The 12,693-nt window shown below is 44.9% G+C and overlaps 1 protein-coding gene across 1 annotated transcript in view; it reads left to right on the top strand.

Moving 5' to 3' along the window:
* Positions 1–2,301: 2,301 nt before the first annotated feature.
* LOC111221804 (extracellular sulfatase Sulf-2-like) overlaps positions 2,302–12,693 on the top strand; it is a 24,124-nt gene continuing 13,732 nt past the window's right edge. Inside the window, exon 1 of the mRNA XM_022745375.1 lies at positions 2,302–2,314. The gene's annotated coding sequence lies outside the window, so the exon portion shown is untranslated. The remainder of the gene's footprint in view (positions 2,315–12,693) is intronic.

The raw sequence follows: 12,693 nt of genomic DNA, 5'->3' as shown, positions 1-12,693 counted from the left end.
AGAAGAAGTCCATAGTGGCGGCTTAGTGAACTCTTAATTGGGGAAGAGACAGGAGTGGGGATGAGGGATCAATAGGGGCAGAGCCGGGGTTCCAGCCCACTGAAATCAATCAGCCTCCTGCTCGACACGGCGAATGCAGCCAATCAAAGAAAACACGGCCCCGGGCTCCCGCTCATTTACCCTCCAAGTCAAACTTCATCAGGATCAGCCTGAACAGACAGACAGCTCATTCCAGCTTATCTCGATCACAGGAGGATGGAGTCGCTCAGTTGCTTTTATTTGTTAACGTGAGCATTTGATCTTGTTGCTCTGGAATGTCATTACAATTTTAATGCAACTCTGCCAAGAACTCAAGATTATTGTAACTAATAAAGCATGATTCATTAGCACAGGAGCCCGGTATGGAAAGGAATGTTAAATGAAACCCTACCATATTTTTACTCCACGGCTAAAAATAGTCTCTTTCTCCTCTCTTTCTTTCTCTTCCTCTTCGCCTGGGTAATAGCCATCTTTCTGCCCTGTCACTTTTTGATGTATCATCCTCTTATTCACATCAAAGACAAGGCCAGGTGTTGAATTTTCTCTCAGTTGCCACGCTTGTCACACTGCCTTGTCACCCGCAGCCTGTTCCAATCTCCTCCCTTCTTCCTCCGCCTCCCTGCTTATTTATATTAAATCTGTCACTCCTTTATTTTAGCGAGAGAAAAATAAAAGTAAATCATTTTTGCCATTTGCAGCCTGCGGTGTCTGCTGAATGCTGCAAGTTTATGTGGATGTCATCTTTGGCCAAATAAAATCCTGTCAAAATAAATGATGTCTCTGCTGTTTTGTATTGTTGTTGCACAAGTGAAATCCCTCCTCTTTGTTGTGTCCTTGGTTTCAATGTCTATGTCAGTTTTGTGGTAAGCTGTCGAGGAAGATGCTTCACAGTGAGAAACAAGCCTTGACTGCTTTTTTTTCCTGCTTTTTTTTATTGCTCCAGATGGACAGACAGACAGATAGACAGACACAGGTGTCCAGTCTCACCTCTCTTTGATGCCCATGAGTGGCTGGCAGAGCTGGCTCAGGCAGAGAGCAGCTGGGGTCAGAGACGTGCCTTGGCAGTGAGATACATGTGGGCTTGTAAGGTTCTCCAGGGTATTCTTAGCCGAGGTGCACATACCAAAGGGGTGCATGTGTGTGTGTGTGTGTGTGTGTGTGTGTGTGTGTGTGTGTGCACCACCGCACTGTTGTGTGCAAAGCATCTCACCAATGACTACATATGAAACATTAGATACTCCGTCAGTATAGAGAGACTAAAGTGACAGATCTCGCAGCGTGGTTTTGGAGATGTTGGTCGGTCTGACGGTCGGTCAGTCAGTCGGTCGGTCGGCTCAGATGTTCACATGCTGGACACTGACACCTGTCAAATCAAAACATGGATCAGACAGCTCCACTCCTGTCAACATGTCTTGGCAGGCGGACACAGAAAGAGGCCTTGTAGCTTATAAGAGCACAGATAGACGCTGCTGGAAATGTGGAGACGGTGTTAGATGGCAGCTTGATGGAACGAGCTGGGTGAAAACAGCTATTTTTCTCTACCTCAGCTGCCTCTGACGCCTAGTTTAAAGCAGTATAAGTAGGGATTTACTTGTCTGCCTGACTGAAAGTGAGCAGTGTTTACATAGCATTACAAACAGTAGCTGATTATTAGCACAATCACTAAAAATGTCCTGGAGGGTGAGAGGTAATTATGTTAAAAACGAGACAATTTTTACTCTATTTCTGGCAGAGGTCTAATTAAACCACCTCCCGAACTATTGCCTGCTTCCTCAGGCGTCACATCAGTCAAATATGGATTTTATCTTGTGTGAATACTTCCAGATACATGCGATTACAAACCATGTAGACTGCTATGCCATGTGTGGTTGTTTATCTCCATATCCTACTGTGCGTCACAGTGTTTTGGTCTAAGACAGATGTGTCACCATCCTCGGGGTAGGTGTGAGGGAGGAGTGGTGACTGGGAGTGGCATCTGGGCTCAGACTGACTTACTGCGTCGGTTAGGGAGGACAGAGACAATACAGGCCAGCATCAGACATGGATGAATCATAATGCATGCAATATTCATAGTATGAAAAGATGTTTCAAAAAACAAGCCTGAATGCTGTAGATATGAGATGAGTCTGGCTCCGTCTGAGCTCCTAAGTGGAAGTTGCATATGTTCCAAGTATTCATCCACTCCGGACTTTGTGTTTGCTTACAGAACTTGGCAGTCAGAGGCTGATTTCAGTGGGAGAGGAGAACATCAGAGACAGCTTGTTTAGAAAGGAAGGTAAGGCTGTTCACCTCTTACTCGCTATGAAAAGGAAATCTCGCTCTGCCCTCTCATTTCTACCTCTCACACGTAGAGTGCATTCAGAAAGTATTCAGACCCCTTCATTTTCTTCACATTTTTTCCTTTTATGTTGCAGCCTTGCGCTAAATTGTTTCAATTAATTTTTCAGTCTGCACTCAATGCCCCATAATGACAAACATAATCTTAGACATTTTGCTAATTATTAAAAAGGAAAAACTATAAACTAAATATCACATTGACAAGTATTCAGACCCTTGTAGACCTGTCTGAATACTGTGAAGGGGCCTGAACATTTTCTGAATGCACTGTATTGTTTTGTTTGTTTCGTTTGGGGGGGGGGGCATTTTTGCCTTTATTTTTTATAGTAAAGTGAGAGACAGACAGGGAAGTCAGGGAGAGAGAGAGGGGATGACATACAGCAAAGGACTATGGGTTGGTTTCGAACCCATGGCCGCTGCACTGTATAGTTGACTTGCATGAGTGGATGGAGGTTTTGTTTTGTTGCTACAGCTACTGTATATATATATATTTTTTTTTTAAGTATATTTTTTTTGGCTTTTGTGCCTTTATTGGACAGGATAGTAGAGAGAGACAGGAAATGGGGAGGCAGAGAGAGGGGGAATGACATGCAGTAAAGGGCCGTCTGAACCGGGGCCTGCTGCAGCGAGGACTGTGGCCTCTACATATGGGGCGCCTGCTTAGACCACTACGCCACACGACGCCCCATCTACTGTATATTTTATTGTATTTGCATATGGTTACTCACAGATGTTGACCAGAGCATGTAAAGTCGAGTCTGTGTCTGTGCCTGTGTCTGTGCCTGTGTCTGTGTCTGTGCCTGTGTCTGTGTCTGTGTCTGTGTCTGTGCCTGTGTCTGTGTCTGTGTCTGTGCCTGTGCCTGCGCAAGGTTCACTCACTCCAATGCAGTCTGCCGCTGACCTGTCCTGCATCTATTTTTTATGTCTATCTTTACAACTATCTGGGTATCACAGCTTCATCTGAGCAGAAAGTTAGCTTCTGATTATTGTTCCTGTTACCATGGATTCTACAGATCTCAGAGGAAACAAACAGCACAGCAGGCTACAGTTAACGTCAACACTTTATTTACTGTGGGGGATAGATCTGTCACCTCCAGAGGCGACTCATGCATCATGCTGCTTCAGTCAGCCTCACAATCACATCACCTCATTTGATCTGCCTGCCAGTGATTAGCATTTCATTCTGCACAAACAAGAGGATGGTTATTGTTGGCCCCACTGAGATAGAATCCATGATCAAAGCGAGCTGTGGGTTGTGTTGTGGCCACAGCAGATGCCCCCTCAGTGGCCGTCAGTCCAAATGGTAATTATGAAGAGATGAGAAAAGGGAATGAAATGAAAGATGTAGAGAGAGGGGGTGAGGTGAGGCTGAGGGAAATAGTTGTGAGAATTAATGAGCAAGCTACAAAGCTTAGAATTATTAAATCAATAGCTGAAAAATAGCCTTCACCCGCTGTGGTTTTGGGCTGTAAACTAGCTTCATGTCTTTACTAAACAAGCAACGATAACATAGGGCATTTTTCATGCTTTAAATCAGTATTTGGAAGCATCGAGTAAAAAAAGAAAAATGGAAATGTGTTTGTGCAAATATGTTGTAAAGAGGCAGTAAATCTGCCAGATCTGGAAACTTCACCTCTGCAGGATAACACTGTCCTTCTGGCTGTTTACCAGTAACATGCTTGTGCTGCTGCTGTGATCAGAGTCATCCTGTGTGAACAGTTGGGTAGCAGCAGAAGAAGCAGCTCTCAACACATGTGGGCATAAGATATGCACAGCTGTGCACAGCTGACTCATTATCACTTGCAAAACCATCAGTGTGTGTGTGTGTGTGTGAGTGTAATCAGCTCTCCTTTTTGATTAACAAATGACTCGCTACAAACGGCTCCTAATATAGCTGTGATAGTTTACTGTTTTGTTTGTGAAAAAAATATGCCTGCCTACATAACTTTTCTTGACGGAGCATTTGAGGGAGCTGAACTTTGATTTTCCTTCTTGTCTCCGTGACAGTAGCAGGAGCAGACAGGTGAATGATGCGCCTTTGGTAAGCTATTCTGTTTGAGGACTGATCTCCACTTCAAAACCCCAGTGTGAGGACAGCATTCACCTCACTCTTTCTTCCTCCTCTTCTTCTTCTGGCAGAGGGGGCCTTCGGCATTGCAGGATAAAAACCAAAAGTCTTCAAGAGAAACTCTTCAAAGGCGCAGTTCATCTGCCGAGTGAAGACCTCATCAATTCAGTTTTCTTCTCTTAAACCACTGTCCCTTCCACAGAGCTCTGGTTGTTTATGAACAGAGTTATGTGATATTTCTCATCCATTTCTTGCAGCTGGTTGCATAAGGTGCTTTTGATATCTTGTGAGTGATGAAGGAATATCTTCCCTTTTACACTTTGGGGGATTAGCTTGTTGTTGGTGACTTTTCCTCACATCCTCCTTTGGGTATATGATGCACATTTTGGGGCTCCGGGAGAATTTTCCTGACCCTCATTTTCCACATCAGCAAGATGAAAACTGCCAGCCTGCCTCCATGCCCCAGCCTGCCTTCTGCCCGCTGATTAAAAGTCAAATATTAAAGTGCTCTGTTGTGAGCTCGGCCTAATTGATTCTTTCCGCCGGGTGCACACAGAATGGGCTGACAGCAGGCGATACCAGGCTTTGTCAACATCGGGCATGTTGCCTGACGCTCAGGATGGCACCCCAATAAAGCCCCCTGTGAGTGTGCCAACCTGCGGCGCCACAGACAGAGAGGCCACTCGGCACTCTGGCCAAGCTTTATAGTAACAACACAGAAGCAGCTCATTCTTTTGTTGTGTGTCAGCTTCCATCGGCTGGCTGGGAAGTTGGCTCTGTATTTGTAAGGATGTGAGGGAAGTGTGTGTGTATATGTGTGCGTGAAAAAAGAAATCTCTTCTGCCCTCTTGCATAACCACTCAGTTAACTTAAGCTATCTGGGGCGACGGCGCTGAAAGGAGGTTTCATTTTTCTACAAAAGGCCATCTTCTTCTCGTCTTACCCACAGCTCTCCTGCCGTTCAGATAATTGCTTTAATGGCTTTTAATCACAGCCATGGTTAACAAGTAGCTTACCAAACACAGAATGACACCGAGTATGTCACCCCTGCCCACCGTGTGAAAAACGCACGACAACCGATTCTGGTTGAAGCCTCACATCTTTTGCTTACAGTGTTTAACCCTCCCTTGACTACGATGTAGGGATAATTAATTGAATCTTTCCTGCAGTAAAAGTGTCCCTCTCTCCTCCTCAGACCAAGGCACTGTCGCTCTCTTATCTGCTTACCCTATGAATTTACAGGCCATTTTATGTGCATCTTAAATTGGCTTTGCTCCCCATTTATTTTTAATGCTTTTCTAACTCACATATAGGAGGGCGCAACAGCAATCCTGGTGCTATACAGCGCTCATTAAATGCAGACATTCATCCACGACGCTTTTCTCATGAATCTGATTGACCTTTTCGCTCAGTGTGATCCACAGTAAAAGGTTATAGGTGCCTATTAATCCCCCTGTGCTTGAAAAGCCGGGTATATCTCCTGTCCTGTCTGATGCTTTATGTTCCACCGGAGCCGACAGGAAGGTGCGATAGGAAGGTCTGAAGGCGTGTGGGGGTTGAGGTCAGAGAGCTGGCCGACGGTGCGGTAATGACTCTATTAGTGAAATGGGGCCACTCCACACTCTGACACAGCACTAATTACAACACAAGGGTGATGAACTTGATCAAAGCGCTGGTAATTCATGTTTAATAGAAGAGAAAGGGAGAAAACGGAGGGAGAGGGCGACGGTGACGGAGAGAGGGTGAGCAGGTGTGTGCGGAGAGCCTTTTAAAAAAGGAACAAAATCACAACATGTACTTTCTCCACATGTGTAAATTGAATCTGTTCGGTATTTGAATTTTTTCACTTTGCATTTCAGTGTGACCGATTGCCAGCAAAGTCATGGAACGGTTTCCCAACTGCTTCAGTAGCAAAGGCCACAGAAAAGTAATCACAATATCCCCTCCCCTGAGCACTGAGCAGGGGTTTCATTCCTACCTCCATCCTGTTACTTCACTGCTGTAGATCCCAGAGGGGCTCCAGAGGCTGAGCGGAGGTCATGATCACAACCACAGGGGGGCTGACAGCTGGCTGCCTCTCTGACAGGCACCTAATGGAGGGCTAATAGGAGAGAGTGGAGTCCCCGAGACCACTGCTGTGACCTTGACATGAGCCCGTGGAGGCAGGCAGGTGGAGAGGAGGAGGAGGAGGGAAGGAAAGGTGAAGTGCCATTATAGAGGCTGACAGGGAGGTGGTTTAAATATCTCTTTCTCTCCTTTCTCTCTCAGTCTGTTTATCTGAACTTTGCTTATTTCTGTTGTCCAGTTAGTAAGCCTGCAAAGAACTTCAACACAAAAGAAGAGAGATTTAGTTTTTTCTCTCCTTGTGTGTGTGTGTGTGTGTGTGTGTGTGTGTGTGTGTGTGTGTGTGTGTGTGTGTGTGTGTGTGTGTGTGTGGGTGTGTGTGTGGGTGTGTGTGTCTGTGTGTGTGTGTGTGTGTGTGTGTGTGTGTGTGTGTGTGTGTGTAGGTGTGTGTGTAGGTGTGTGTGTATGTGTGTGTGGGGGTGAATGAGTCAGTCAGTCAGTTAAGTGTGTGCATGGGTGTTGGAATGCGTCAGAATAAATGTTAAAATTTTATTCATAGTTTTTTTTTTAAATTACTGTTAGTTGTTATTTCAGCAATCCCCTTCACTGGGTGAAGTGTTTAAAGTATTTTCTGTGTGTAAGTGCTGATAAATTATTCTGTTTGGGGAAAGAATTATTGAGATTACAGCAACGTCATCTTTATATGACTAAACCAAACTGAAAGATTTCCTTTTCATTTTAGAAGCAGATTTTAAGTTTCAGTTATTTTGAAGTAAAGTCTACTGCCAGTAGTATTTTGAACTTGATGACTTTGGCAACCGATTGAGTTCTTAAATCATTTTTTTTCAGCTGTTGCAACTAGACTCCATCTGAACCATGAAGATCGTCCAGGAGCACATGGTTTTAATTAAAGCTGATATATTTTCCAGTGAATATTTTAGTTCCAACTAAACTTTATTAGTAAAGCACTTCTTTGCAAAACAGGATTATAATCATAAAGTTTGCCAAAGTCCTGTCAGTTCTCTCCCATTGTATATTGACACAGAATGAGATGGATTCAAAGCACCAGGAGCCAATAATGTGTTGAGTCCAATGATCTGTGAAACCCCCCAAAACAAATTATGATTATTTGACTTACAACTGGAATGTGAGTATTTGATATTAACATTCATTCTGACATCTTTAACGCTCCTACATTTGTACATGAGTACAGATGCGCCAATATGTGTGTGTGCTCATGTGTGTGTGTATGAATGAGTGAGTGTGTTTGTCTCCTTCCTCAGTGAGTGAATCAGAGCAGTGGGAGGTCAGACCTGCAGGGACAGCCAATAAGCATCATCCACAGTGAAGGGAGCGCCACTACTGCCTGATCAATCTGAGCTCTCATTAAAAGGCTGCCAAGCTCTTTGCAACCCGATACAATATCAATACTGTAGCACCACAGAGAGACCTCAAGAGCTGTCAGGCAAGCTGCTGGCAGCTTAACTGTCATTACCGGGCGGGCAACATGCCAGAGACCCCCTTCATGGGCCACTTAGGCTCCCCCCATGGTCTCAAACACAGGTCAGGACAGACAGATGGGCTGTCTGGGCAGCTGGCAGAGAGAGATGGATACCGACCTGTAGAGGAGGAGACAGCTTGTGCTCTCTCACAATATGGAGGGATGATGTGAGCGGTTTGTGTTGACTGTGCGCAGCTACACAACGCTGCGGTTTCACCCGAGGCTTGTTTGTTTGTTGTCTGTATTTTCAGTGTTGGTCATTTACCAAGGATGATTACAAGGACCATCACACATGTTCGTGTTTAAACTGAACAAAAGACAAAGAGTTTGGATTTAAAAAAAAAAAAAACACTCACTGAACGCTGTAGGTGTTGTTACAATCAAAGGTTTTTGCCCAGGGCTTTGGCATATAGCCCAAGATTCCTGCTGGGAAAACCACAAGCTCTGAATAGGGCTCTGCAGTGATTTCTGAGTAGAGCAAATGGGGGGAATATAAGTGACCATACATAGAAAGCCTCTGTAATTCACATCATTGTGTGGAGGTCTCCCCTCTGTGCTCTATTCTTAACCCCCTGTGTGGTTCCGATAGGGGAGGGAAGAATCGGTGTGTGTGTCTCTAAACCCCCAGTAATCCACCGACAAAAGGGCCAGGAGAAAGCCGGCTCGCCATGATGGGGGGTTAGGACAGAGAATGGGAGGAGTGAAGAAGTAAACCTCTCCAACACCTCTCCAACCCCCAAGGGTGTGCTTACCACCAGATAAGATGGCCCCCACCGCCACACAGTAAAATATCCCTCTGCTCTGTAGGGCCTCTCGAAGAGCCATTGTTTAACAGGCGAGTAAAAGAATCCCGAGTCCATAGAAGTGATCACTTCTGCAGCAGCTCGACTGTAACTCTCAGCCCGCATATTGATTTATCTGGGCTGTCTGGGATTTATTCAGCAGGCGGGCAGAAGTTGTTTACTGAAAGTTGAAACAGTTATTGTCTGTAATCATCATTACGTCGGGGCCATTAGGAGCAGTCCCCACCGCAGGTGCTAATTTGATGATGGGAGAGGACTGGCATGTAATTAAAACACAACAAATGACAGCTTAAAACCTACGAGTCCTGTGGAACGTGATCTAATTTTACCAACATGTGTGCAGTTTATGAATTACAGGCAGACAGCCTTGTTTAGAGAGGTAATTGCATTATCGCGAGCAGATAAATATCACTGTATGCATCCCAGTAATTTTCCTCTCATCAAGCTTTTTTCGTATTATGGAGTTCTTAGCAGATCATAATTTGAGTGATGTTTGATTTCTCACTGTTGCAGCAGTCATGCAATGTCATACAGAAGTCACTTGGCTGCACTGAGGTCTCAGTGAGGTAGTTAGGTCTGTGGAACAATGGTCCCCAGCTGATTTGTCTGTAATCCATTTAGCTGAGATGTGACACACTGTAGGGGGGCTTTGCCTCTGGTCAATAAGTGCCAATAAGAAACAGCCATCACTCAGCGGGCTGCCCTGTCCACCAGCTTGCTCACTTGTTTCAGCTGTCAACCCCTGTCTCAAAGGAGCTGGCGATTGTGCCGCTCTTTCGGACGCACCACAAATGGCTTTCCCATACAAATCTCAATAGGACAGGAAAGGCAAGGACACTCGCAGACTGCAAAGCAGGAGCATTTCCCTCCGACGTCTGAATAAACCCATCTGAAGTGAAAACAGCTAGGTATTTACAAAACACCATTGACAGTTGCTCATTCTCTCAGTCTTAAACCCCTGGAGGTGGGGCTGTGGGGGGGTTGAACCCAAGTCGGGGACAATCGGGGCTCTGTTTGTGTTTTCTCTAACACCTCCGTGTTCTCTGTGGGCTCTCATGGAGCGTAGCGCAGGGGTGCAGTGGAGGAGGGGTAAATGCCGTGACCCTGCCATGGACTCTGACTGAAGCCCCCCCAACAAACCTGCAGACCACCACGCTAGCCCTACATGCCACCCGGTTGCTGCTGGAAACAGAGAGCGAGAGCGAGGTGGAAATTTGGCATCTTAAGAGATGAAGACTGAATTCAGTCACCAAAACATCCTCGATGCAGCAGGTTCTGACGTTGTTGTTTGTGACGTCGCTGCAATCCAAGCTCATTATGAGGAATATCTTGACTGAGATAGTTTGTTAAACCTGGAGGAGACAAAAAGCCAGACAGTAGCTACGTGATGCCCCTCTATTGCTGCTGGGGGCCCAAACAATTTGAGGACAATATAACCATATGAAGCTGTTCATTCCTCCAGATTCGCAGATAATTAGTCTAACTGTTCTCTCCTTTTCTGTCCCCTTGTTGGAGAGAGAAATTTGAAGTCTTATATGCAGTGTGGGTGTGTTTGCGTGTCACTCTGCCACTCCGCCTGTGTGTGTGTGTGTGTGCGTGTGTGCGGATGCGGATGCGTACGGTGTACATTTATAGTCAACAGAGGAGACCTAGGGAGTCTGTCAGAGCTCTTTGTTCTCCAGTGAGAACACATCATGACTGGGCCTTTTGTCTGAAATGACACCATCATACAGTCTTTTTCTTTTCCCACCTCTCCCTCGCTCTCTCCCTCGCCCTCTTATTTTTACCACCAAACTATTTGCCCAGCGACCCATTACTCTCTCGTGTTGAAACCATTTAAAAGATAATGGGCGTAGGAGAGATGGAGATGATTTTTTCTGGGTATAGACAAAGCTCTAACTCTGTGAAGAAGTCTTCCAAAGTACAGCGTGACTACCAGGAGCTGACTTCTGAGGACAGTTTCTCACTGTGTGTTTGCATTTATAATTTATCAGTTTGTTTGTGTATTACCCTACTTCCATGTTACTTTCACATACATACTACTTCATGAATATTATTTGCACTTTAAGTCACCAATCAAAAGGGGAAACTACATGGCCAAAAATATGTGGACACCGAAACATGACACACACATGTTTTTGTTGACTGTCTCATCCCAAAACTATTGGCGTTACTATGCTGCTAAAACAGCCTCCACTATTCTGGGAAGGTTGTTCATACAATGTTTGGATCCTGGCTTTAAAGATTTGCTCCCATTCAGTCACAAGCACATGAGTGAGGTCAGACATGGATGTTGTCTGATAAGACCTGGATCACAGTCACAGCTCCAGTTCATCCCAATGGTGTTGGATGGAGATGAGGGATCTGTGCAGACAAACCAAACAAACCATTTCTTTGTGGCTAAAACATCATTGTATTCTGTAGCACTAAGATTTCGCTTGCTTGGAAGCCAAACCGCTTGTCTGAATCGTTAGAGAAGGCGAGCCCAGGGAAATTAACAAATAAATGGAATGTACATATAAGATGGGTTGCTGTGTGTGTGTGTGTGTGTGTGTGTGTGTGTGTGTGTGTGTGTGTGTGTGTGTGTGTGTGTGTGTGCGTGCGTGTGTGCGTGCGTATGTGTGTGTGTGTGTGTGTGTGTGTGTGTGTGTGTTCCAGCCAGAACACATCATAGCTTCACCCCTTTTCTCAGGGCAACAGACTCACTGCAGGATTAATGATGTGTTAAGTACTAAAATTACTCTCATTCATATTTCACTGTCTAGGCAGCACATTCCACACGGTATTAAAGGTTAGGGAAGAATATAATGTATAAACAAGAAAAGAGACGCGCATAAATGTAGAGGCAAGCAGTTTAACACTAACTGCAGAAAGAAATATTTCACACTTGAGCCTCCTCATCGCAGCAGAAATCTCATTTTCTCACTTTTAAAGTGTAACCGCTGCTCTTTTGTGTCTGCGTATTCAAACAAAATGACTGTGCAGGTTCTCACTGTCATCTTAGAATGTCTGCAGAGTGCCAAGCTTATCGGAACCTGAGGGAAATCTAAATTAAATCTTCCCGGTGAATGGGATCAGCCTCTGCATTATCTCTTGTCATTCTCGACTATTAAAGTTAGTTATTAGGAAGTAAAGGCATATTTGTCAAAAGAATGTGGAGGTGCTATTTTAAACCAAAGCGCGTTTGGATAGGTTACCAGCCAGGGACCAGAGAGTTTGGACGGACTGTGCTGTCTTGTTAAAGGAGGCATTGTTTAAGATGTCGTCAAGCCAGCATTAATAACTGATAAGCCATTAGTTTAGAGGTCATCAGAGCAAATCATATGGGACACAGCTGTACTACCAGGATGCTTAAAGCACCTGTCGTGAAGAGATTGTCCTGCCTAGAGAAACGACAGCACTGGTGACTAGTTGATGCAGCTTAAATCTGCCAGTGTGTACATGTACCAAAGCAGGGACAGAATTCAGCACAACGCAAGTACAGATGTGGGTTTGGGGATAGTTGATAAGCACACAAAAAACATCAGAAAGCAGGGCTCACTTTCTCATAAAATGTAGTATGAGACACAACAGTTCACATCGGTACCCTGTAGCTATCATGGCAGCCTCTCCCAAAGCTTAGCCAAGTGTTTCAGTGTTTAGAAATATCCTGTCAAGGAACATATTTTGTCATTTAGGTATGAGATTGATGAGACTGATAGAAAATAATGACTTTGCTGCTGTGATTTTCCAGATTCTGGTGGTGGTGCAGAGATTTGCAATTAGAGAATGGTAGCTGAAGGATGGCACCAAACCATGGTTCTTATTATCATGAAAAAAGCATTCCATACTGTATTGAGAAGTGCAACCCCTCCTTCCACTCACACATACCCACACACACA

This window comes from Seriola dumerili, unplaced genomic scaffold (genome assembly GCF_002260705.1).
Source record: "Seriola dumerili isolate Sdu_G_001 unplaced genomic scaffold, Sdu_1.0 BDQW01000088.1, whole genome shotgun sequence".
Lineage (NCBI taxonomy): Eukaryota > Metazoa > Chordata > Actinopteri > Carangiformes > Carangidae > Seriola > Seriola dumerili.
The sequence above is the reverse complement of the archived record's forward strand: the minus strand, read 5'-3'. Positions and strand labels throughout refer to the sequence as shown.